Below are 27306 nucleotides of genomic sequence, written 5' to 3' on the forward strand. Positions count from 1 at the left end.
CCGTATCCCAAACAGAATCTCTAGTAAAATATGATCATTTGTGAAACAGGCAAATGAGTGTCAGCTACAATATGATTGCTACATATCTGCATTTGTTGGTATTTAAGGAGTAAGAGTGCAGGTTTAAACCTGCGATCCAGTGTGTTGAAGAATTTCACAACACTACCTCTAGCACATATGGAAATAAATCCTCATAATGATTATTGCCCTGGGCATGTACCAAAAAAGCAGTGAGCATATATATATATATCACTGGGTTGAAGCTAGAAACACAGAATAACTGCAAACACATCCTAAATACAGTGTTCCAGCACCTTTGACCTCATCCAGAACGTATCATTTCTTGAAAGGGATTGCTGTCCGAATGCACATCTGAATCCCAAACAGAATCTCTAGTAAAATACGATCATTTGTGAAACAGGCAAATGACTGTCTCAGGGGCCCATTTCTCATTGTCAGACACATGTATGCAATGCTTTCACTGTGCATTGAGCAATAGGGATCAAAAACACCGCAGGTAAGGTTAGAAGTCATGTTCTATGATCATTTCTTTCAGCATTAGGGACTAAATATACTAAACGTATGATGCTAAAATGTTATTTTTACATATATTAATGTAATAAATGATTGCTTATGCTTTATAAACAAATCTAATTATAATAAAAGCTTAAGTTTTGTATTTATCTTGTACCATAGAACATGATTTTCTTTGTATTTCAAGCCCACAAAGTGTCCAAATGATGCACCTTTGACCTCATCCAGAACGTATCATTTCTTGAAAGGGATTGCTGTCCGAATGCACATCTGAATCCCAAACAGAATCTCTAGTAAAATACGATCATTTGTGAAACAGGCAAATGACTGTCTCAGGGGCCCATTTCTCATTGTCAGACACATGTATGCAATGCTTTCACTGTGCATTGAGCAATAGGGATCAAAAACAGAATGGAAACAGACATGGAAACCAACGAGGATGGGATTTGAACCCATGCGTGCAAAGCACAATGGATTAGCAATCCATAGCCTTAACCACTCGGCCACCTCGTTAACAAAACTGGGCTGTCCCAACTGGGTTGGCGCGCTCCAGATGATCTTTTTCTTTTTTTTCCCTCGTACTCGAGGGTCATTTTCCTGTTCCACATGCGATTTCAACATTTTCCTTGGGAGATGTCAAGCCAGCAAGCCACTGCTGTGGTTCAGTGGCCAGCGTGGAGTTCAGTGGCCCTGTTGTACACAGAAAGCACATTGAGCTCCTTGGACATGAAAAGTTCCAGATAAAAGCCATTTGTCATCCTTTCTCTTGGTGTCGATGTTGCTATTGTATGTAAAGGTGGCAACTTGCTCAGCGAGCAGGCGGAGCACACACCGAATGCAGATGTGTCTGAGTGGTGTGTCCAAGTGGCTGCAAAAGGACAGCACTCCCGGGGCGCTGTGGCTTAGTTGGTTAAAGCGCCTGTCTAGTAAACAGGAGGCCCTGGGTCTGAATCCCAGTGGATAACCGCCTACGGCTAGACTTAATTAAATGCAAGTATTCATTTCCTGTCTTTAACACGACTTGTTTTTCTTAAAATGGATGCAACTTGCAAAACATGAAATACAAACCTTGCTAATCAGCGCTAGCAGCTGGCAAAAAAAAAGAAGTCAGCAATGTTTTTTTTCTTTAACCTTAACCCTGCTAATGGAGAAGAGTTAAACGACCGAGTCTATGCAGCTTAAACGGTGCGCACGTCGGGTTCTTAGCTGAAAGGGTGGTAAATCACGCTCACCCCAGTCCTTAATCTTTTAAAGAGGATACAAAATTGAACCTAGTCGCCACATCACATACATCCTGTTCAATGATAAAAAGGTAACATCTATCCTCGCTCCAGAGTAAATCTCACGTTGAGGGCATATTTTTTTTCACTTTACCGTGAATCGGGCTCGGCTGCACAGAGGAGAGAGCAGAGCAATGAGGTCACGGGGACAGGGGAGTCACACGCTGGCTGTTTGAACACGCGGAAGATCACTGAGGGATCCACAGTATATGGACCCTCCGTGCGCAATCAGTCCGCACTCCGGACTCTGAAACCTGCCATCCGAGTTAAGATCTCGGCAGAACCTGAAGCGCAGTTCCTTCTTAAAACGTAATCTGGTGAGCATTTCTAGAATCGTACTTGTATAGATGCAGCCTTTAATGTGTTGCTAGGTTAAAATTGATGACTTCTTGTATTTCAGTAGGCAACTGCCCTCTTGATTTTGGATTTAATTTCTTTATTACAGTGGCGCTTTTATGAAGCCAAGGGACCAGGGAGCTGCCCCAGTACTGGGATGGCCAGTTCGAAATCATAGAAACTATTGTCAATTCCAGTCCCATGTCAGTGCGAGCAGGGATTTTGACATCTTGTTTTGCTATGTTCTGCACCAACAGGCAGGTGGCTCGGCCATTCCGTTCCAGTTTGGGGGTACAACAGACTGCTAGGTTCAGTCTGATAAACTGAGCTGATGGTTGGAAGAAAACCATCTCAGCGTCCATTCTCTGTCCCTTCTTTAGGACAAGGCGTACCGGAAACCCTGCTGTTGACGCAGGAACGATCAGGTCCGATTCGTTTACTACCTGGCAGGCCTGAGGAATCGTCTGACCTGACCGAATGTTCTCGGGGTCACCGCTTAGAGAGTGGGCATCTGGGTCCACCCGTTTCCACAGCACACTGTTTACTGTGTCCAGCTGGGCGCCCAGTCGAACCAATAGGTCTGCACCAATGCAGACCGAATGGGTCAGCTGAGGTGCTACCTGGAAGTAGTGAGCAAACTTCCTTTTTCCGATGGAGATGGAAGCTACACAGCTTCCTTTGCTCCAAATGGACCTATGAGGTGGGGGTGCCCACCACAGAACCTGTGACTGCGTCACCAGGGTCACCTGACAGCTTCGCGACAGGTCCTCGAACAGACCTTCACTGATTATGGACTTCTCAGAGCTGAGGCTAAGAATTACATCATCAACCTGCACTTCTGCCACCTGGACCCCCTCCCACCACCATGGGGTGGTAGTCCTGGACCCCCTGAGGTACCAGGGTGCACAGAAAGGACTCCCATTCATTACCGGACAGGGAGATCCACTCTTCTTCAGGGATGAAAAGGGGGTGTGCTTTACCTGGCGGGTCAAGCAGCTGCTCGGAGCACTGCTCCTGTAGTTGGGAGACCGTGGGAGTGCTGGCCTGGGCAGGACTTCCCTGTAGTTTTGGAAAGCAAGAAGAGACATTTATTCTCGTCCAGAGGAACCAGGAGGAACCTCCAACTCAGCTATAGTGTTCAGTGGGCACTGTGTGATCACAGCATAACCACTGAATCCCCCTTTTTGCTGTGCAACAGGCTTAGGGTTTTTGACCTGAGCCCACAATTTTCCACGCTGGCAGTCCACCAGAGGCTCCAGCCTGTCAAGCAGGTCTTGGCCAATGAGTAGTGGCTCTCTTTTTAACCTAGAGATGTAAACAGGATGCACCATGTTCATTGGCCCGAACCTAAGTGCCACCCACACTCGGTGTGTGATCCTGGCATGATCCTGGGTATAGCTGGAAATATCTATCTTACACGGTTCTACCTTAAGTCTGATGCCTTTTCCTTTCGCTACTCGTTTGAGCTCGCTGAGTAGATCGGCTGACATCAAACTAATTTCAGCCCCAGTGTCAATCAGTGCTTCTCTATCTAAGACGTTTTCAAGAAAAACCTTGATATAAATACGCCTTGCTTTGCCTTTCTGGCTGAGATTCCCTAAGAATTGTTGGAAGCCTGCCTTTTCTTTGACTTCAGGGGCGGGGTCAGCGCCCAACTCAGAGTCACAGCCTTCTTCCAGGCAGGAACCCTCCCACCCAATCAGATAGACTGAGGGAGGGGCTTGGGACGGATCCCCGCCTCCTCCAGTGAGAAGGGGCGTGGTCCCCCTAAGCTCATTCACACTTCTGGCATTCGGTGCGGAAGGTTTACCCTGTCCTGATCTCTCAGGCAGGGCTTGTTCAAGCCTGGCCAGGCGGGCTGCAGTCGACTCCCTTCGTCCAGTCTTATGATAGACTCTGCCTGAGCCCTTGCCTTCCCCGTAGCGCTCACGGCGGCTCTGACGCTTAGTGCGGTCCTGCCTGCCTATTTTGTGCCGGGGCTTAGCGAGCTCAGGAACCTCAGCTGCCTCGAGCTGAGGCGAGTCGTCAACCCTGCTGGCTTTAGTGGCGAACACGGCCGTTTTAGCAGGTTTTCGCTCTGAGGAAGCAGAGACTTCAGCTCCCCAGGCTTTTTGAGCCAACCTTCTAATGTCAGCCATTTTCATCGCTGTGTGTGCATCACAATCATTTTCCTGACTGAGGGATGCAGATTAGCAATGAATAAACCTTTGAAATTCACGTTCTCTTCGCAACCCTCTTCATTCCGCCCTGCAAAATAAGTGCGCCTAAGCCTCTGATAATAGTCGCGAGGGGCTTCAGCTTTTTCGTGCTTAATATGGTGCACAGCAGCCACGGCAGCTATGGGATCGATAAAAGCCGAAAATTCTCCGATCATTGCCTGACACAGCTCCTCAAAGCTATTACAGACTTCCGGTCCTTGTCTAGACATCCACTCGTGGATCGCTCGGCTGGTAGTTTTCCTTACTTACATAGCCTTTTCCTGTTCGGACGCTTCGGGCATAAACTGCAAAGTATATCTCAGCTCATCGATGTAGGTCTCCACATTATTCCCTGACACTGACGGGTCAAACCTTTCTACATCTTTGGCTAACTGCCTCAGGGAGTGGAGGTTAATTTTTACGGTTTCTCCGCGGGCAGGGAGACGGCCGTGATCAGGAGCAGGGGGTCTATGCCTGAACTGACTCGCCCTTGCGTTTCGCGCAGGACTCGGCGATCTCCCCCATGCCGATCCGACCACAGACCCTGGCCGGGAGAAACCTCCTCCCGGCGCGCTGGGTGAGCGCTCCGGGCTGCTAGGTGGGCTGGCATGCAAGTGGGATCTAGTCTATTTTGCTTCCAGTACGGCAGCATCTGACTCCTTTTGCCTTTCCTGGCTGAGCTCATTTAAACTCTCAATTTCTTTTTCTTTTTCTTTCGAGCTCCCTTCCAGGTCTCTCCTAGCTACCTCAGCCGCAGTTTCTCTAGCAGACAAGTCATCTAATTTACCCAAAACTTCCCTGAGTCAGTCTTCACTTTCCTCATTTTTCACTCTCTTTTCTCTGATTATATCCAACAACTCGACTCGCTCCACCTTATATCTTTCTAGCGTTCCCTGAAGCTTTTGAAACTTTGTCAGCTCGGACAAAGACAGTTCCAGCTGTTTAGCTAGATTTAAGGTGAAACTCGATAGGACCAGAACTGCGTTCACAGACACTCCTGTGTTAAGCTGGTTCGCTACCTTAGCTACTAAATCTACTTGCAGCTTCTCAATATCATCAAAGTTCAACTTTTCGATACCACTCCAGTAACCAGGATTGTCGTCGCTAGAAATAGTACTTATAAGCGACTCCACTTCAGACATTTTAGCAGCCATTGTCATTACGTCAGAGAAACTTTAAGAGTATTACTTTTTTTTTTCTTTTTCCAAAATACAGTATGGAATCTAGACACCCGAGCAGATGGATTTCCAATCAGCACACGTTACACTAAACGCTAGAAAACAGGGGGATTTCTTTACGCAGTTATCAGCACACCCGGTATTCGCGTATAGAAGCCGCGGTGCTGTGCTGAACTTCAGTTATTCTGTGCGACTGATTCTCATTTCATTCTAAACTCACCCACCCAGGGACGCCATTAAATGTAATGGTTTGATGGGTTTACTGAGACAATTATTAATTGTAGCAGTAATCACAAGGTTGTTCGTTGGGGCTTTTAGAAAATCAATCGTCAGAACAACTAACAACGCACACACAGGGGTTCAATACACTAGATACATTTATTAATATAAATTGTGCACCAAACATATACTAGTCTGCCTGGATACGAGTGGCAGACCTTACTGTGAGGGTTATCAATATACAAGGTATATAATCCCGAAGAGATGCAAACACAAAGAGATACACAACAGAGAATATATGTCAATATATATCGTTCGGTTACCAAATCGCTAATCAGTGTTATTACCCACTGTTACTCTAAACTCGGAAGTAAATACATTACTCATGAATTAAATTGATAACAACTTGTGTTGAGGTACAATTAAATTCTCGAGACGCAATGTAGAACATGGGGTTTACTTATCCACTGTGTATGGATTTGGAATTTCCCGGCACGAACACCAAACCAGCTGACAGGCTCTGTTGCAGCCTCTGTTCCAGCGGTTGTCCAATGGGCATTGTCCCGGCGTCCTCTGGCTACCGGCCAACCAGTCAAGGTGCAGCTCGGAGTAGGACGGGCGGAGGAATCTGACTGCGGCGCGCAGTCCTCACAAGTCACTCTTGTGCCTGGGAAGAAGCTGGTTCGTTCCCGGTCCAGCACTGCTTCTGAATAAGCTATTCAGGTTGTCGACGAGGGTCCAACTGTAGGGTCCAACTGTCCAACACAAACACAATCTGTGGCGTTTAGCGTGACAGTCTTGCAGGCATCGTGCTGTCTCACTGCAATACTATACCGCTGGAGGAAACAGTCCATCTGGCCATGAAACTCATTTGAACGTCTAGCTACAGCAACTAACAATATCATGATTTATTCAGGATGTGTGGAATCACCATGTCCCGGAGACAGCTTCCGAAATCGTGAGCATTCTCTGGTGGTGTCCTGCAGGGCACCTGTTGGCGTGCGTTGGTGATATAGTGGTGAGCATAGCTGCCTTCCAAGCAGTTAACCCGGGTTCGATTCCCGGCCAACGCAGTGGCGATTGGTTTCAAATGCTGTCATGAGCCTTGGATTGTGACTAGCAAAGCGCAGCCTTTTGAAAAACGGAATGCAAAACAGAATTGAAGGAGAATCTTACAGGGGATTCTGAGCGGTGTCTGCATACACGCAGTCCGATACGGGTGCTGAAAGCTTGAGCTACTCTCAATGTCATGCTGCCTTTCCCCGGAGTAAATCTGTTACATTGAAAGAATGCTTCTGGCAGGTTCAAAAAGCGACCCTTGTTAATTGGAGAAATCAATGATTTCGAATGAATTCTGTATGCGTTAAAAGACAGCTTTACACAGAAAACATGCAGGACACTGCTCATGATGTTTCCCGAGCCGAAACACAGTGCGTTTTTCCAAGCCATCTGACAAAGCCTGCCCACTGAAAACTGCAGCAGATCGTGTAAAGACGTTCAACTTTGTAACTACTGCACGCACAGGAAGCAGAATAAATTCCTCTTTTCCGGTTTTATTTATGCGAACCATAAATAAACCAAATAAACCAAGTTGCAAGAGGCCCGCACCCACAGCACAAATTGCGCAGCCTAGGCCACCTCCTCGCCCTGCACGCCACCGCCTCCTGCTGGGCCCACTCTTTCGCACACTCACACGCCACACTAACACTCAAAAGTGTGGGCAAAACAAGAAAACGAGCGCACCGTTTCCTACACATCTGCAGTCACCGTTGCGCATTCGCAGCATGTCCCGGGATGCAATTCGGCCTCATTTGCATAACTCCAGACCGGCAGATCGCCACGCAAGCTCGCGACGTGCGCCTGCCACACACCGAACAAACCTTTTCAGCAATTTCCAAAAAACGGGCCTGCTCGCCTGCCCACAAGGCTCCATCTCTTACCTGCTCTCCAGAGCCTGCTGCCTTCTGTGCTTTTCTCTCGGCACCGCTGCAGCGCACACAACTCCTGCAGCGGGAGGGGGGGAGAAAGTTCCCGCGCTCCGCCGCAGGGAAGGCTCGCTCCGTGCGCACACGTCCTTTCGATGCCAGTCCAACAAGTGCTCCGCATTAGCTGCGTCGGGGCTCCGGGGTGTCGCACCTCACCTCACCTCACCTCGCACTGCCCCCTCCTTGAATGTCTGCCGCTGGGCATGCCCCACTCTCCTCCGCCTTATCTTATCGCGTGTGAGCACCGACAATGGCCACAATGCCGGGGAATGGCACCTGTAAATTAATTCTCTTCTCTTGCAGCCTGAGATCATGTCCTTCTTTTGGCTCCCTCCAGTTCTGATAAAAAATCTCACTCTTAGATTTGTTAATTTTTGCGGATGAAGCCAAAGAGAAATGATCACAGCACTGCAGAGCTCTGCTAATTGAGGCATTGTCAGAGAGGAGCAGGGTCATCCATGTATAGAGATGTCTTTACCTCTCCTCCCCCACTTCCAGGCACTGGTATCCCATTAATGGCCTGATCCTGGCGCAAGGCACAGGCTAAGGGCTCCATAGCCAAAACGAATAACAAGGGGGATAATGGGCAGGCCTGCCTCACCTCTGAACAGACTTCAAAGGGGTGTGATCTATTGCCATTAACCATTACTCTGCTGTTGCTACCTGTGTACAGCAGGTTAATCCACTTTCTCATGATGGGGCAAAAATTCATGTGCTCAAGTACCAATGTTAAGTACTGCCGGTTTAGGCGGTCAAAGGCCTTTTCTAGGTCTACACCTAAAATGCACAGAGGGAGGGAGCGATCCTCTGAGTACAGACAGACATCCCTCAACAAGGCCAGGTTGTCGCTCATCAGGCGTCCTGCTATCCCACAAGTCTGTTCTTTCCCTACCAGTGAGGCCACTACATTTTGTAGGCGCAGGAAAAGGGCTTTGGACAGGATCTTAGTGTCCACGCCTAACAGGCTGAGGGGTCTCCAGTTCTTTATGTCATTCTTTGCTCCTTTCTTAAACAAGAGAGAGATAGTGCCTTCTCTTAAGGAGTCAGGCAGCAATTCTGTCTTATAGCTTCGCTCGAATAGGAGCAGTAGCGGATCCTGAAGCAGATCCCAAAAGGTGCAATAAAATTCTTTAGGGAGCCCGTCAGCACCCGGAGTTTTCCTCTTCTGTAAGCTCTCCATAGCCTGTCTCAGCTCTTCTATTGTCAAATCCCTCTCAAGTACTTCCCTATCTTCTTCACTCAAAACGTTTTCTAGCTTTGAGGTAAAAAAATGAATTTCTTCATCCTTTACCTCTGTAGAGCTGTACAGTCTTGAGTAGAAGGCCTTGGTGCAGGAGAGGATAGCACTCGGCTCTGTTCTCTCTCGTCCCTCCTCATCAACTACACTTTCCATGACAGACTTGGAGCCTACCACTTTCCTGAAAAAGAAGCGAGTACACTTCTCATTTTCTTCCAAGAACTGCACTCTGCTTCTTAACAGCACTCCTCGACTACTTTCTTCGGCTATGCTCCGGATGTCCTTTTTAAAAAGGGTGATATCCTCGAGCACAGCGAAGCCACTGTGCAGCATCGTGTAGAGACGCTGCAGCTGCCTCTGTTTCCTGGCTAGCACTCCTCTCCGTCTGGCAGCAGCCTTCCTTCCCTCAGCCATGAAAAAGGCCTTTGTCCTCATCTTCACCTCCTCCCACCACTCTCCTACTGACCCGTACAGACACTGCAAGGACAGCCACTGTGATAGTTTCTCCTTGTAGCGGGATACTACCCCCTCGTTCTCTAGCAGCTTAGTGTTGAGTTTCCAGAGGCCTGGGCCAAAGACAGTCCCGCCCTTGAGTTCCACTCTACACCCTAAAGCTTGATGATCTGAGAAGAAGACAGGCTGAAGAGTGACCCCAACAACTTTCACTCTCTCTGAGACAAAGCAATAGTCAATTCTGGAGCTGCTATTCCTCCCTGACCATTTATATCCTGCTGTTGTGGGATATATACATCTATATGTGTCTGAGAGTTTAAAGTCTTGAACTAAGTTTTGCAGGGCCAGTGAGCTGGAATCCAATTTTATCGGAGAGCTAGACTGCCTGTCTGTGTGCTCTAAGATACAATTAAAATCCCCTCCCACTATCACGTCTGTGCTACTTAACAATAGGGGAGAGAGTGCCTTGAGTAGCTCCACCCTTCCTCCCACGTCAGTAGGACAATACACATTGATTAGCCGCAGGTTAACGGTCCCCCATTCCACATCCACACACAGCAACCTGCCATCTATGACCCTCTGAATACTTTTCAATTTGAAAGCCCATCCTTTGAAAAGAATGGCCACGCCAGAGGCTCTGTTGTTATTGTCCCCTGACCAAACAGAAGGCCCTTTATCCCACCTATCTTCAAAGCTTTTATACCTCTCTTGATAGGCTAAAGCACACTCCTGCAACATCAACACATCTCCCTCTCTCTGCTGGAGGTAATCAAAGACACACTGGCATTTAACTCTGTCATTGATACCTCTGGTGTTAAGAGAAATTATGTTTAGAGCCATATTACATAAGAAAGTGGAACCAGTCTTTACAAAACACATTTCTCTTCGGTCTCACCTGTTACCTTCTCTTTTTCTTTTTCTTCTTACCAATTTCCTGCCAGCCATCCTCTGAATGAGCCTTCATCAGGGTGGCAGCAGTAAAAGCGTTCACGGAGTCCATTTCAAGGAAGGGGGTAGAAGGAGGGGTGGAGGGGTTCCAGCTGTCCCTATCGCCATGCTCTCCTTCCTCCTCGCTCGGGGAGAAAACAGAGTCATTTTTCCTTTTCCTCAAGTCCAGCTCCTGGTAGCACTGAGGGGAAAGGGGTGCAGCCGATGCACCAGTCTCCTCTTCCCCCTCACCCACCAGCTGTTGCAGATCCTCCGTGACGGACTGGATGGAGGAGAGGAGGGCATCTGTAGCACTTGCAGAGTCTGAGAAAAGCAGCTCCGCTGAATCCTGGGTATCGTCGCTGGACCCGCTCCACCGGTGGGGGCCCCACAATGGCCCTCGTTCTGAGGAGCAGGAGTGGGGGAGGGGTCCTCGCTGTTCTCTGGGGTTTTCAAACCCTCGTGCTTGTCTGGTGCAGTCTGCGGTTGTGGGAGCGTAGTGGATTTCTCTTCCACCGGCCCCGGAGCCACAGCAGGACTGATCCTGGCTGGAGGCTGAGACTCTTTGTTCAACAAGGGTTCTTTGTTTGACTTGTTGTTTGCTTTGGCTTTTCGGGCCGGTTTGGCTGAAACAAGCACTGCCTCATCCTTTCTCATTTTGAGTTTATTGGCGTAGGCGTGAGGGCAGTTCTTAAAAACGTGTCCTTCCGAGCCACATAAATTGCACTTTGGCAGCATTGAACAGTCAAAGGCTAAATGTCCCTGTTTGCCACAGGTCTTGCAGCATTTCACAGTGCAGGACGATGCCAGGTGTCCCACAGCACCACAGCGCCGACGCACCTTTGGTTGTCCCACATAAAAAACATAGCCATTGCAGGCGCCCAGCCGGATTGTAGAGGGCAGGTGCCTTAAGCCTCCATTTACATTGTCCGGTAGCAAGCGAACCTCGAATGTCCTTGCTCCTGTTTTTATACCGTCAACATCTCTAACCTCAGTTCCATGGTGGACTGTGCAGTACTGCTTAAGCCAGGTGTGAATGTCCTCCGTCTTTGCCATTTCCGAGAACATAACAACATGCACCGTTTTCCTCTCTCTCTGTGTCAGAGGCTGCAAGTTGATCTTCTCAAGGGCAGGAACTTTCCCTCTTTTTGCCTCAAACACATCCACACATTGTTCAAACAGAGAATAGGTAGAAAAAACAACCTCAAATGCTTTCTGACCTGGGAGAGCGAAGATGAAATCCAAGTGCCGAGGTTCAAAGCCAAGTTCCTTCTGTAACACTTTTCTGCCTAACTGCATACGATCCATGAAGAGGTCATCCAAAAGCTCAAAACGTACAGCATTCTTGCGGGATCCAAAGGTTGCCATCTCAAACTGCAAAACAAACACTGCTTCCAGAAAACAAGAAAACAATCCAACTACACCAACTACAGGCTGATCAAGGTATCTCCCCTGCCAGGTAAGCCGAGAGCCGCAGGCGATGAGCCCGGAGCTGAACGGGCCCCACTGGCTCGTTTGTAAGGCCAGGTGCATTGCCAACCACGACCGGCAGGGCAGAGGGCTTGAAGGCGGCCTGGGCTCCTGCAGCTGTCCAGCCACGCACTCTGGTTTCTCTTCATCTCGTACAAATCTTTTGCCTTTTACTAAAGATTTCCATGGAGAGGAGCATGAATGAGTTCCATACAATTTTTGTGCTTCCCTGCCTTCGGGTGGGGCGCAGCTGGGCTGGTCAAAGAGAGAAAACAAAACCGCTCACAATCGCTCTTACAATGCAGTAAGTAGCACAGGCTACTTAGGGAGTAGGCTGATGTGTTTAAAAACAACCAGCGCCAGGCAGGAGTCGAACCTCCAAACTCCTAATCCATAGTCAGACACATTATCCATTGCACCACTGACCCTGGTGTGACATTGCAGGACTGTAACCCAGTGAGCTTAGCACTGCAACTAGTAAAATATTACCCCCGGTCCATTCTTTTCCAAAAGTGAGAAACACCTGTTTTCTACATTTTGTCTGTTTTAAAATCATATCTCTTTAAACCAAACCAAGAGTTTGTCTTTTGCACTGATATTCTGATTCATTTCGATTTCAAAGAAAAAAAAAACATTACCTTCCAAAGCATCATAAAATTGTCCCTTCCTCCAGACTCTACTTCTCTCTTGTAGTAGTACAGCAGACCTTTCCAGGTGAGCAGATCACAGAGTCCGAAATGAGCTTCCTCCATCAAGCAAAGTACCTGAACATGACTCTGTCATCATAAAAGCGCCCCTGTAATAAAGAAATTAAATCCGAAATCAAGAGGGCAGTTGCCTACTGAAGTTCAAGAAGTCATAAATTTTAACCTAGCAACACATTAAAGGCTGCATCTATACAAGTACGATTCTAGAAATGCTCACCAGATTACGTTTTAAGAAAGAACTGCGCCTCAGGTTCCGCCGAGATCTTAACTCGGATGGCAGGATTCAGAGTCTGGAGTGTGGAATGATGGCGCACGGAGGGTCCACATACTGTGGATCCCTCAGTGATCTTCCGCGTGTTCAAACCGCCAGCGTGTGACTCCCCTGTCCCCGTGACCTCATTGCTCTGCTCTCGCCTCTGTGCAGCTGTGCCCGACTCATGGTAAAGTGGAAAAAAATATGCCCTCAACGTGAGATTTACACTGGAGTGAGGATAGTTGTTACCTTCTTATCGTTGAAACGGATGTATGTGATATGGCGACTAGGTTCTTCTCCATTAGCAGGCTTAAGGTTAAAGAAAAAAACATTGCTGACTTCTTTTTTTTTTGCCAGCCGCGAGTGCTGATTAGCGAGGTTTGTATTTCATATTTTGCAAGTTGCATCCATTTTAAGAAAAACAAGTCGTTCAAGACAGGAAATGAATACTTGCATTTAATTAAGTCTAGACGTATGCGGTTGTCCATAATGACCAGTTCTGTTCGAGAACACAGAACAAAAAAAGGCACCACTGGGATTCAGACCCAGGATCTCTTGTTTACTAAACAGGCGCTTTAACCAACTAAGCCACGGCGCCCTGGGAGTGCGGTCTTTTTGCAGCCACTTGGACACACCACTCAGACACATCTGCATTCGGTGTGTGCTCCGCCTGCTCGCTGAGCAAGTTGCCACCTTTACATACAATAGCAACATCGACACCAAGAGAAAGGATGACAAATGGCTTTTATCTGGAACTTTTCATGTCCAAGGAGCTCAATGTGCTTTCTGTGTACAACAGGGCCACTGAACTCCACACTGGCCACTGAACCACAGTAGTGGCTTGCTGGCTTGACATCTCCCAAGGAAAATGTTGAAATCGCATGTGGAACAGGAAAATGACCCTCGAGTATGAGGGAAAAAAAAGAAAAAGATCAACTGGAGTGCGCCAACCCATGTCAGGACAGCCCAGTTTTGTTGACGAGGTGGCCGAGTGGTTAAGGCGATGGACTGCTAATCCATTGTGCTCTGCACACATGGGGTCGAGTCCCATCCTTGTCGCTCTCCTTGTCTGACACTTGTGCCCGTTCGGTGTTGGCCCTCCTGTTCTTTGCTCCGGTACTAGAGCCGTACATTTTCTAGCGGTGGCTGAACATGGTATAGTAGCCTAACGTCGGTATCGAGCAGTGACAGTAACAGTATTTACATGCCCGTGCTGCCAAGTGGCTCTGGGTTGATACCGCGTTTTCACTTACTTGCAACGCAAACGGAGAAAGCGATTTTTGACAGTCTCTCGAGAGACTGCACTAGGTGTTTAGGGATAGACTTTGTCAGTTCCCCCTGGGATGATGGCCTCTCAAATAGTTTGTGATTCCTCTAGACGTTTATACAGTAGAAGCCTGCTTCGTGGCTTAAATCCAAGCTAATGTAACGAGTTAGAGGTCTGATGCAGAACTGCGAATTCAATGAACGGGAACAGTACAGTACATTGCACTGTATGTGTGAGGAAAGCTGCCCCCTTCTGTCCTTGTCGACCGAACAGAGGACTGTAAAGGATACCGCCAAGAAACTTTAGGATGCTGGTTGGAATCCAGCTCCAAAGAAGCCCCTTTGGGTGTTATGTCATCAAAAAGTAAGAACAGCGACTCTCCCTTTGATCAAATGCGCAACAGAGCTGTTTTCCGTGGAGCAGGTTTCAGACCCGTAGACCTGTTTTATTTGTAGGGCAGGGCGCATTCCCAAATGCGAATCTCCTGTTTTAGAAATGCTTTGGGCGGCGTGAAGTGAAAATAAGAAATGGACTCCAGATGCACATGGAAGCAATCAAGTGTTTCATCCGAGCTGTTTCAAAGACTGCTCAAGAGCTTTCCTTTCACAGAGGCACAACGATTAATGATGGGGGTGCACCCTTCAATGCGCCTTACGACTCTAGGGAGTGATTGAGACGATTCGTAGCGTGTGCTAATTTCCCTCTATTTCCCGTGTTGCAGTGGTAGGATGACGTAAATTCCTGCTTCGACACGTAATGGCATTATAATCAAGTGCAAGAGCTGAGGGCTTTAGTTTTGTTTCGTTTTCCATGGCGTTCGTAAGCGCGCAAATCAAAGGCAATTCCTGCGTCTAACAGGAATGTAAATGCTTTGGAAAGTGCAGTGTGGTGCAGCTTGTAAAATCCTTGTCCACATTTGTGGTTTGTTGATGTTTTTTCTGTCTGCCAAAGTTCCATTTTGACATCCGGACGGGGAGACTTTATCATTTGAACGTGAAGCCAGCCTTAAACCCTCTGAGGCATGTCTGTCTGCCGGCACGTATTTTGTCAAAGGTATTTATTTTTTTTTAACGGAGAGCGACTTTGAAAAAGTTTCCGCAGCCACCTCGCACTCTGTGTTAGATTATAGGAGGAATGCGGCGGGGGTGAGCTTGCTGTAGTCGTGGCCGTGTGTTTAAGGCGATGGACTTGAAATCCGTTGCGAACTCCCTGCACAGGTTTGAATCCTGCCGACTATGGCGTCTGCCACACGTATCCTTGTGCCTCCCCGGCAAAGGCGAAGTGCCGCTTCTCCATTCCTGGTACTATAAATACGCTGAATCACTTGGCCCTGCTGCCATGGAAATGAGTTCTTCAGATAACCACACATCTTACGTTCGCGCCTCTGGTGCTCTACTTATGCCTTTGAAAACCTAATGAATAAAGCTGAAAGAACTGACACATTATGTAGGTGTTCTTAAAGCACGCAGTAAAGAACTGTTAACAGCAAGGGTTTCAGTGGGTTAACTGAGGAGAAGGCGTGATCGCTAATTGTTGACTTTTTATTTGGTGTTAGAAACACTCTTACTGTGCATGACGTGCAACAAATGTAGCCACAGAAATTGCATCACGCTTTCATGTATGCTATTGCAGACACCAACGTTGCCTAGATAGAAAACCGAAATAGCCGTGGGTTTGCTTGCTGGTCTGAAGGATCTCTCTTCGAATTGCTATCATTTGTCAATGGAAGTAAAAGGCGCTGCACAGAGAGGACCACTGTCGTGAGGCCGGTTAGCTCAGTTGGTTAGAGCATGGTGCTGATAACGTCAAAGTCGTGGGTTCGAGCCCCTTACTGGCCAGGTCCTTTTCTCCTCTCTTACCAAAGCTGTTAGGTTCCTTTCCGTGGTGAGATGGGTTGTCATGCAACGCTGCCACATAGTGCCGACAGACAATTAAATGACAAAAATGAAGAGAGTTAAAGCAGCTGGAGAGGTTCTCTTACAACTTTTGAGCTGACACAGTTTTGGAAAATGTTTCCTTCACGCTGCACTGTACCATATAGGCAGCCAAGTGTCTCCAAAACAAAACAGAATTGACAGTCATATAATGTCCATTAACCCCGGTTTTAAACGCAGCATCATGTCTGCCATCATAAGAATATGAGTCCAATATTTTAGAATATAGTCAGAATGAATTCTAACCTTACCTGTGGTGTCTTTGATCCCTTTTGCTCAATGCATGGTGTACGTACTGCATACATGTGTCTTGAGAATGAGGAATGGGCCCCTGAGACATTTACCTGTTTCACAAATGATCGTATTTTACTAGAGATTCTGTTTGGGATTCAGATGTGCATTCAGACAGCAATCCCTTTCAAGAAATGATACGTTCTGGATGAGGTCAAAGGTGCTGGAACACTGTATTTAGGATGTGTTTGCAGTGATTGTGTGTCTCCTGCTTCAACGCAGTGATATATAGATGTGCTCCTGTAATTTATTGGTACAAGCCCAGGGCAGTAAGCAGTCTGAGGATTTATTTCCAGACGGCATAGAACAGTGAAGCAGTGAAGTAGTGCAACACACTGGATCATTATATTATTAGAATCTATTCTACTTAAATTATTACATTATACACAACTTGAGTTCATTTTAAAAATTAAAAGGTAATGAAAGGAATGCATTTTCATGAGAAAGATAATACCGATTTTTCATGTGATAATCTTCCTTATATCATGTCGTGCATCATTTGGACACTTTGTGGGCTTGAAATACAAAGAAAATCATGTTCTATGGTACAAGACAAATACAAAACTTAAGTTTTTATTTTAATTAGATTTGTTTATTAAGCATAAGCAATCATTTATTACATTAATATATGTGAAAATGACATTTTAGCACCATAATATTACATACAGGTCTCTAGCTTCAACACAGTGATATATGCTCAGTGATTTATTGGTACATGCCCAGGGCAATAATCAGAATTAGTATTTATTTCCATACGGGCTACAGGTAGTGTTGTGAAATACTTCAACACACTGGATCGCAGATTTAGACCCCCTGCACTCTTACTCCTTAAAAACCAAAGAAATGAAGATATGTAGCAATCACATTGTAACAGGGGTGACAGTGACTTAATGCTTATACTAGTGGACTTCTGGTACCTTTAGGGTACGGTGTTCCCTGAAGGGCTCTCAAACCCCGCATTTCAGATGCCTAGCTGTATCGCTGATGTGTTGCACCTCAGAATCACTTTTAAACCTTACCTCTGGTATCTTTAATCCCTATTGCTCAACGCATGGTGAAAGTATTGCATAAATGTGTCTGAAAATGAGCAATGGGCACCTGAGAAACTCATTTGCCTGTTTCACAAATGATCATATTTGACTAGAGATTCTGTTTGGGATTCAGTTGTGCATTCTGACAGCAATCTCTTTCAAAAAATGATTTTACCTTATCGCAGCTTTGCCCTTCTTGCCTCTTTGGACAATATCTCCATCTTGTGGTCGTTGTTGGTAATGTCTAGACAATATCTCCATCTTGTGGTCGTTGTTGGTAATGTTTTCTTATGCCCTTTTTTATTTCAATTCTCTATTAGTTGATTCTAGAATCTCTACAATAGAGTTGAAAACATCAGTTTTATAGCAGACAATATGACATTATTTATAGTCCAATTAGAAATTTATTACCCTGTTTTTAACATAATAACAAATTAAAATTGATTAAAACTAAGTTTGGAACACCAGGGAACATAAAAAATGATTTTTAGGAAAACCATGAGGTTCTCTGTGTCCGATGCCTGAAAGGGGAGAAAGCTAGAATCCTTTGATTTTTCAAAATTTGAAAATAAACATTATATAACAACAGCTTTCATTCCTAGGAGTGAAAAACAACCATTTTTGAAGACATATTAGTTTCTAAAACACTACAATAAAGTTAAAAACATCCATTTTATATCACATTATTTTTTGTGAAATAATTAAATTGGCTTATTTCTCTCGCATTAAATTGGCTACAAATGCAAGAATTCAACCAGATATTCTTGTAAAATGTATAGTGTTGCATTGCAGTTAGTTAATGTAGTTAGTCCATAGTCAGCAATCTAAACTTTATTGTTAAGCTTTAATGATTGATGTTGTACCAGTAACCTTTAGAAATACTATAGTACTTCACAAATGCTTTGTGTGTTTGGAAATCTTTTGAGTAAAAGCCTTATAAAAATAGGTTTAGTTTTTACAGGATATCACAAAGAAGTAGGATGGTATAATTCTTATAATTGCTTAGTGATTGTATTTGGAAGATTATGCACTAAACAGACTTCAGGGATGCCAGTGGATCATTGTGCTATTTGGAATTATTCCAAAAATCAAGTGACCTATTTGCTGAAGTATTTTTAGTATTATTTATTTAGTATTAATAAAGAATAGATTTATTAAAGTCATGCGATGTGCAAGCGGGATATGTAAAATAATTGAAAATAAAGTTTTTTATTATTGTTATAGAGAAACATGATCAGATTTTCCCTGGTTCAGAAAAAAGACGGTTAAAATCTGTAATCTTTCCACTTGTATGTCATCAGACATTAACGAGTACAACCCCCCTCTCTGCCGGAGTGCTGGCTGTGACGAATTAAACCAATTTCACAGGTATTTTCAAAGTAGGAAGTACAGTGTTAACTAGTAGATGGCCTCCTCAATGAAATCGCTTCAACATGCTAATGCGTTGGTGTAACAGTCCGGGCGTGGCAAGCTTCCAATGTCAACTCGACTCGATTGGAAGACAATGAACGTATTTTAGCCCTAAATGAATTAATAGCAAACATGGTTTACATAAAAGACATTTTTCCAAGAAAGTTCATAATAATACGATCTATAGTTGAAATCTGAGCCTAAATATAAAGAAAAAACCATTTTCAGAGAGCAATCACGCTGTGTTTATGTAGAAAAAGCGATTAGGTTTATGAGCAATCTAATTACCTATTCGCTTAAAACGCTATATAAAATAAAGTTTATTTAAAGATGAATGATAAGTGTCGCAGTTTAAATAATTTTCATAGTAGGGCTAGGATAGATTCCAAGTGCATTTTTGCAATTTACGTTGCATTGTCCAATGTGATGTTGTAATACAGTTTAGAATACAGTAAGTCTAAACTGTATCAGCTTTATTTATGGGTTGCAATTTAGAAAAAGTCAAAAACCGCACTCAAAATGCAATTTAGAGCTTTCTGGCAAGAGGAGACACCCAAATTATAATGTAACATGCCACTGTTTGTGCATGAACAAAGTTATACTGCAATTTTCCTTAGATACGCGATTAAAAAAAATATTTTTTTTGAATCCCCGGCCGAACACATTCCATAAGAATCAGCGCTTTTATACAGTATATCGCCTTTAAACACATATATTTAAACACGCGTTTACGATTTAAATCAAAACGCAATTCAAATCAATATAAATGTTTATTTTGTAACGCATAGGTGACTATTCATTGTTATTAAAAAGACGTAAATTCGATCATGTTGTGATATTTAGAAATATAAATTTGTTTTGATGCGAGTGAGGTTTTATTTAATCTCTGACCAAGGGAAATGTTTCATTTTTTCAAAGAAATGTTTGTTAAAAATTAAAGTCATAGTTCCATGAGATTCAACCACAGACCATGTGACATAGGAGTCAGGAACCTAACCCACAGCACCACCAGCGCAGACACATGCTGAGGGCTGAAAAAGCACTACAGAAACATTATCGACTATAAAATAATGTAATTAGGCACAGAAGAAGTTTACAGCACAGTACAATAATAAATGCTGACCATGACTTTAGAAGCATAAATTACCTTACACTCAATTTAAACACAAGCTGTCTTTAGCCCTCTAAGCTGGTTCATACAGAAATGTTGAGAACCAGGCTCAGAAAAACACAGCTTCATTAGCGAATACATATGCAGAACAACTAGAGAAGATGTTTTACAGAGGATGGATTTTTAGAAACATCCCATCAGTGACATCACTGAAGTCAACTCCTAGGTAACTGTCGTGTGGATAGTTTCACAAGAATCAGACAAAGGTTTAAGCATCGCTTATTTTAGATAAAACTGCAAAAAAACAACAACAACCCATAATATACTTCTTTGCGGCTCTGTTTGCCCAAATCATATATTCACAACGTGAAATTAGAAAATAATATTACGTAACCAAAAACCGCAATATGGAAACAGAACCTGTGTAATTGTTGACAGATGATGTACTCGTAACATTTTTACAAGACGAACTACAACATTTAAAAAATGACTTGTATGTACTTGATATCTCTAATCAATCCACTGCACTGCATTAAAACAAAACGAAAACTAAAACGCCCTGGGCATACCGTTTCGCGCTTCTTATCAGTTGCTCAAAAGCAATTTGACCGTATGAAATGCATAATATAAACCTAGAAACATATACGTGAGGAGTATTTACGTAGTATCGGTGTCAAGACATACCTCTCAAATACTGTAAATCAAGTTAAAAATATCTCAAGACCGATTCTGGTCATAATGAAACCATGTTTCGTGTATGTTTTCTTTAAAGTACCGAGACCAGCCATATACTGTATGTTTATGTTCCAAAATTAATATCGTTTATGGCCTTCACACGTGTTCCAGTATGCTCCTATTCTTTTTATGCTCAGGCACTAAGATTTCCCTTCAGTGGTAAAATTCCATATAAATATTCAATACTTAAACGGGCACAGTTAAGACATTAAATATACATATACATATACATATACAAACTGTATACAGTACAGTTTGCATACGGTAATATGTTTATGTTCCTAAATCAACCTCTTTTATGAGCATGTGAAAGGCATGGTGAATCGATTCTCAAAAATTACTGTACTTTGCATGATTGGAAAAAAATGCGTGATTGCGAAATGCTGTGGTGTTACTTTTGTGGTTTTGTGGTTTATAATAACGAGGATAAACTGGGATGGGAGGAGGATTTGGTTTTGCATAAGGGGCGGGAATATGATAATTTGAGGAATTTGAGAGAGATTCACAGAGATTCCCTCTGCTGTGACCCAGGGAACCTGCAGTCAGGTAACATTATTTCTCACAACTACCAGGTATTGAGTGAGATTGACCTGATTGTTCCTGCCTCAACGGCAGGGTTGCCAATACACCCAGTCCCCCAGAAGGGACAGGGAATGAAAGCCAAGCCGGTTTTCTTACAGCCACCAGCTCAGTTTGTCAGTCTGAGTCTGACCAACAGTGGTTCAGCCAGACTGGAGCTGGATGGGCAAGCCACCCGACTGTTAGTGCAGAACATGGAAAAGGGGGGTGTCAGAATCCCCGCCTGCACTGACATGGGCCTGGTGGGTGATGGTGAGTTCGAAGACAGTGAACTAGCTATCCCAGTGCTGGGGCAGCTCCCTGAACCCCTAGAGAGGGAAGGGGGGAGCGAGCAGGTGTCCTACACCCACGTCCAGCGAACGATTGTAAACATGCCGATAGAGGGATTCCTCAATCAGGAAGTGTGCAGGGTGGACCTGAACAGTGAGAATGGAGTAACAATCCCAGATCCCTCAGGTGCTCCAGATAACCACTAAGCCAAGGGTCAGGCATGCTCCACCGCTGCACCACCCCCTGCAGGGTTCCTAGAGCACAGGCATGAACAAATCGAAAAAGCAGATGTCCTGGAAATGGAGGAGCAGCATCAGCAGCTGCGTCAGATCTCCTCAGATTTCCAGGATGTTGGTGCCCAAGATGCCACATGGCATACTGAGAAAGAGACCATGTACATGCTGCGCCAGCTTAGAAAGGGGACAGTCACTCAGAAGGAGATGACTGGGATCAGCCACCCGAAAAGACTTTTGGGAGGACTGATTGCTGCCGCCACTGTTGTGTGTTTGCTATTTCTGGTAGGTTTGTGTGCTACTGGCACTCTCACCCTGACTGCCCCAAGAAGGCAGGTGTCAGAGGTGCCAGAGGGTAGTGACAGACTGTATCAACAGCAGCAAAAGTTGGAAAGCTTAGGGAAAACCCTACAGGCAACTTCCTATGCAACAGGGTTGAATCTTATCCCCCACCTAGTGGACATGATTGTTGGTGTTATACAGTGGGTTTATGCTTGTGTGCAACAGGCCAGAATGTTGACACAAGACCTGTTAAGGGAGCTTAGTGCCACTGTAGCCAGTCTAGCCATAGCACAAATCCTAACCCACTTGATTTCACTCTTCTCAGTAGAGGAGTATGTGACATTAAACCCATTGCTCATAGCTCACCCAGAAGGCAATCCAAGATTGAATTCGGTTCCAAATCTTGAGATGGGTATGGCTACCAAAGCTATCCATTGGCTGTGTCTAACTGATCCACCAATGAAGGGTGTAAAGCTACTAACGAGCAGAGGGAGGTTAATGAACCCCATGAAGAGCAGATGGGAAGTAAATGGCTGGTCAGCACACCACATTTAACTGTCACTATAACTTGTGACAGGCATGATACAGCTACCACAATGCAGCTACCTAACCAACAGTTTCCTGCAAGTTCCCAAGGAGGCCATAGTACAGCATGGTAACTTAACACTGTACGGTCTGCAACCAGACAACATAAGACCAAACTTGAGGTCGTGGATGCCTTCAGGTGCCACACTATTGAATTGGATAGAAATCCAAGAAACAGTAAGCCCTGAAGATGTACAGGTAGTTAGTTTGCTTTAATGGAACAAACCTCCAAACCACCCTGGCAGGTGCCCAACACAGGTGTCATGGTTCATCAGGGGGGCTGGGAACAGGAACCGGTGTTATTGTAACACTGGTGCTGGGAAGCTGGATCATGACTGACAATGTACTCTGAATGCTGTACTCTTACATCAAGATGTACTCCGGGTAGCACGAATGAGTCAAAGGTAGCATTTCAAAAGAAAGGAAGTTACCTCTTCCCCAAATATCTGCCTACAGAGGTATCAGATACTGACAGTGAACTTCCTGATTTGTAATGCCTAGACTGAGATGATGTCTCCTACCTTGTTTATACATACTCCAGATGTTATTCATCCTGTTTGTTCCCAATGCTGGTTCCGGTATGAATTCTCGAGGAGTAATGTGGACATTTAAGGTTAATGTTCTAATGACAAGGGACATCACTTAACTCTGTTTTGTTTTGAAGGCAACAACGCCTCAGGACCTCGTGACCTTCAAAAAGGGGGGATATGTAGAGGCAATGCTTGTTAATAAGACAGAATTAAGTGTTGCTGTGCTTTCCCAAATGAGGCCCCATCTCTCTCTTCATCTCTGTGGCTGCACCACAGAGAAACTATTCATGCAGGCTGATTTAAAGATGTTTTCTTTTGATAAGGGACAGCTCCCAAATGGGGATGCACTTAGCTGAGCCTGGCTATCATGATCAATGGTCATCCATTGGCGCCTATCTGTCTAGGGAGTGCCAGATGGACATCTGGATTGCATTCCTAGGTGTCAGGAGTAAGTGACTCATATCTCACCTTGATCAACCAGTCAGGGATTGGTAGGGCCATGTAACCCATGTGGGACTCTGATGCCCATTAAACTTTCAGCCAATGACAAGCTGAAGTTCCTCCAGGTAAAAACAGGCAACAGAGAGCCTGGAGAAGGAGAACTAGTAGGACTATTCCAGTAGGAGAATTCTAAGGAGAATTCCAGGGGTGCAAGACAAATCCATGGCAGGACGGCCCAGGAGCAGAAGGCTCCCAAGGGCAGGACATTCTCACAGCGCGCCTCTTGACCATCCTGAGACTCAGCCCGGACAACCACGGAACGGCCAGTGCGTCTGAGTGCCAGTACTTTCCTCTGTTCTAAAAGTCGAGAGCGGAGGTTGCCACGAGTAACCAGAGGATCCACCCGAGGTTAGCATCAGCAGCAAACCTCATGAACAGGTCAGAACTGTGGACAGCTGAATCACTATTCAGAACAAGCGCTTCATCAGGAACGAATCGGTCCTCTTCCTGACCTGCTGGGACCCACAGTCATCTTTTCTCCTGTGCACAAACTTTGCTAGTTAAAGCCAACACTAACTAGCCGGTCAGTGAGCATCAGCAGCGCACCGTCGCAAGCAGCACAGCACAGCCTGGCACCTAGCCAGAGAGTGCGGATTGGACAGCAACAGCCTGCAACTGTTCCTTTGTGCCCACAGGAGATCTGAATCCCGAGAGATTGGATGAGTATTCAACTTCACTGCATTACAGCTCGAGAATTCCATTGTTATCCCAACCAGTTGATATCAGTTTAATTCCTAAGAGTTATGTACTTGTTTTGAGTATCTAATGTAGAAGTTGTAATCAAGTTCAATTATGAAACGGTCTAGATGAATGATATACTGAACGTATGTCCTCTTGATATATGTAACTCTTTGTAACTGAATGAATATATACCTTTTGTATTCTGATAACCCTCTCGATAAGATCTGTTAGGTTTACATGCATATTCTATGTATTAATAAATGTATCCTCGTATATTAGTACCTGTGTGTGTGCGTTGTTTGAGTTATATCGCATAGTTGGATTCTAAAGCCATTAAAATAATTATTTTTGTGACTTACACAAAAATAATTTTTGGCTACAATTAATAATTGTCCCCGTAAATGCCCAAACTCTACAGAACTGGTGCCTCGTGAGAGCACACTACACCAGCTTCCGCGGGCTTGCAATACAATCGGCGAAAGCGAAAGCGAGAGCAAGGTGTTTAAAGACAGATTTTGTCGTGGTGACATCATGGTAGAAAGAAACGAACTTGTTACGTCTCAACAGAAACGCTCTTTAGCTCTTTCGGCTTTATGCAGAGAACAGCGTCTGTCGAGATCACTTTTGAGTCAGCGGGAAACGCAATGTGCTGTCAGTTTGATTTCATATTGCTCGTAGCGGCGCCCGGCTTTTGTCTGTCAAACGTTAGGTTGCGCTCCTTCATGCTGCATCGTCGGCATGAGTGGAGCTTTTTAAACGTCTGTACTTACTGCGCCCCATAAGAAATCGTTTGTCCCCGTTCAAAAGAGATTGTGCGATGTCCTGCAGGGTTCGCAAAGCAAACCTTTGACAGTTTGAAAAGAGGAATTTATTCTGCTTCCTGTGCGTGCATTAGTTACAAAGTTGAACGTCTTTACACGATCTGCTGCAGTTTTCAGTGGGCGGGCTTTGTCAGATGGCTTGGAAAAACGCACTGTGTTTCGGCTCGGGAAACATCATGAGCAGCTATACTGTGTATAGCTGACTTTTAACGCATACAGAATTCATTAGAAATCATTGATTTCTCCAATTAACAAGGGTCCCTTAAAGGATGAGTCAAAGTAACGTTTAATCGGATTAGTTTCCTTAGAGCTGGTTCAGAGTTTGCTCAAGAGTTTACCTTTCACACATGCGCAAAGAAGAATGTTGGGGGTGCACGCTTCAAGGCGCCTTACAGCTGTAGGGAGTGATTCGAGACGATTCGTGGCGTGTGCTCGTTCCCATATACCGTACGCCCCGGGGTGCAGTGCTAGGATGATGTACAATTCCGCTTGGGCACGTAACGGCGTTATACGCAAGGTTTTCGTTTGTTCGTTTTGTTTTGCTCTGCTTTGCTTTGTTTTGCTTTCCATCGCGTTGGTAAGAGCGTAAATAAAAAGGCGATTCCTGCGTCTACCACTAATGTAAGAGCTATTTCAAGTGCGACGTGGTGCGGCTTTTCAAATGCTTGTGGGCATTTCTCTGTTGTTGATTCTTTTTTTGTGTGTAACAAAGTGGCATTTTCATGTCCGGACGGGGAGACTTTATCATTCCGACATGAAGCCACCCTTAAGTCCTCTGAGGCGTGTCTGTCTGCAAGGCTTGTATTTTGGAAATGTTTTTTTGAAACGGAGAACGACTTTGAAATAGGCTTCCGCCGGCGCCTCGCGATCCAGGTAAGATTGTAGCAAGAACGCAGCGGCAGTGGGGCTTGCTGTAGTCGTGGCCGAGTGGTTAAGGCGATGGACTAGAAATCCATTGGGGTCTCCCCGCGCAGGTTCGTAATCCTGCCGACTACGTTATCCGCCTCCAGTCGGTGTGTTTCGGCGCAAGCAAAGAAGCGCGCCTCTTTGCTGTTCCTGGTGGTTTTAAAACGCCCAATCGCTTGTACCCGCTGCCTTGGAAATAAGTTCTTCAGCGTCCGCGAATGGCATTTTGCAGCTGGAAGCAGATGTCGACGCGTTTTGCACAGAGCACCAAAAAAGCGTCTTTTTTGAAGACCCAGGCACTGAGCATTGGTGGTTCAGTGGTAGAATTCTCGCCTGCCACGCGGGAGGCTCGGGTTCGATTCCCGGCCAATGCAGTGGCTTTTGCAGCGAGCGGCTCCATCACTTGCATCCCCTTGCAACTCGCAACTCAAAAAACCCACTGAAGCTAAGCAGGTGTGAGCCAGGTCAGTACCCGGATGAGGGTGAGCTACAGGGAAAAACAAAGCTTCCAGCTGGAAGCGGTGTTAATGGTGCCGGCGGTGGGGCGCTCACCCTGAGGTCTGTGCGGGTCCCAATGCCCCAGTATAGTGACGGAGATGCTGTGTTGTAAAAGGGCGCTGTCTTTTGGATGAGATGTAAAACCGAGGTCACAGCGCTCTGTGGTCATTCAAAATGACCACCAAAACCTTTGACAAAAGCTCTTGGTAATTGATGGTCTTCAATAATGCTTCTCCTTTAGGTACATTTTAAATCAGCTGAAAAATGCTGTGAAATGGGGGGGCACTTCAGGCCAGTGTAGGATTTGGGTTACAAGAACCATAAAAACTGCACGAGAAAGCCCAAACACTGAATTACACGGCTTTCTATTCAAAGGAGGACAAAAGAAATTCCCTGAGTTCGATTTTTTGCAGCACAGAGAGGAGCACTGTTGTGAGGCCGGTTAGCTCAGTTGGTTCGAGCGTGGTGCTAATAATGCCAAGGTCACGGGTTCGAGCCCCATACTGGCCAGGTCCTTTTCTCCTCTCTTACCAAAGCTGTTAGGTTCCTTTCCGTGGTGAGAGGGGTTGTCATGCAACGCTGCCACGTAGTGCCGACAGACAAGAGTGTTGCGGGAGAAGAGAAAAGTGTTTGAAGATTTAAGAGTGTCTTAGGTGGAGCCAAAATCAAGTGTCACAAATACAAGTGGGAGGATTTCCAATGTTTAATATGGTAAAAATAAGCGGAAGTTATCTGCCGGTCCGGCACAGTCTGCCATGCTTTTGTCATATACTGTAAAGTGGTGTCGAACTGGGTGTCGAACTGGAGCCTCACCATTTGCATATGTGAGGCTCCAGTTCTACATCGAGTGTCACATTAAATGAC

At 45.3% G+C, this 27306-nt stretch overlaps 5 non-coding genes across 5 annotated transcripts; 4 read left to right on the forward strand and 1 right to left on the reverse strand.

Annotated features, from left to right (window-relative positions):
- Window positions 1–965: 965 nt before the first annotated feature.
- trnas-gcu (transfer RNA serine (anticodon GCU)) lies at window positions 966–1047 on the reverse strand. The gene has a single exon. It is a non-coding gene; the product is annotated as a tRNA-Ser (tRNA).
- Window positions 1048–6746: 5699 nt separating this feature from the next.
- On the forward strand, window positions 6747–6818 carry trnag-ucc (transfer RNA glycine (anticodon UCC)). Its single transcript has one exon. It is a non-coding gene; the product is annotated as a tRNA-Gly (tRNA).
- Window positions 6819–11946: 5128 nt separating this feature from the next.
- On the forward strand, window positions 11947–12063 carry LOC138229542 (U5 spliceosomal RNA). Its single transcript, XR_011185952.1, has one exon. It is a non-coding gene; the product is annotated as a U5 spliceosomal RNA (small nuclear RNA).
- A 3745-nt stretch (window positions 12064–15808) lies between these two features.
- Window positions 15809–15882, forward strand: trnai-gau (transfer RNA isoleucine (anticodon GAU)). Its single transcript has one exon. It is a non-coding gene; the product is annotated as a tRNA-Ile (tRNA).
- Window positions 15883–26247: 10365 nt separating this feature from the next.
- trnag-gcc (transfer RNA glycine (anticodon GCC)) lies at window positions 26248–26318 on the forward strand. Its single transcript has one exon. It is a non-coding gene; the product is annotated as a tRNA-Gly (tRNA).
- Window positions 26319–27306: the final 988 nt, after the last annotated feature.

Source organism: Lepisosteus oculatus, unplaced genomic scaffold (assembly GCF_040954835.1).
Source record: "Lepisosteus oculatus isolate fLepOcu1 unplaced genomic scaffold, fLepOcu1.hap2 HAP2_SCAFFOLD_45, whole genome shotgun sequence".
NCBI classification, from domain to species: Eukaryota; Metazoa; Chordata; class Actinopteri; order Semionotiformes; family Lepisosteidae; genus Lepisosteus; species Lepisosteus oculatus.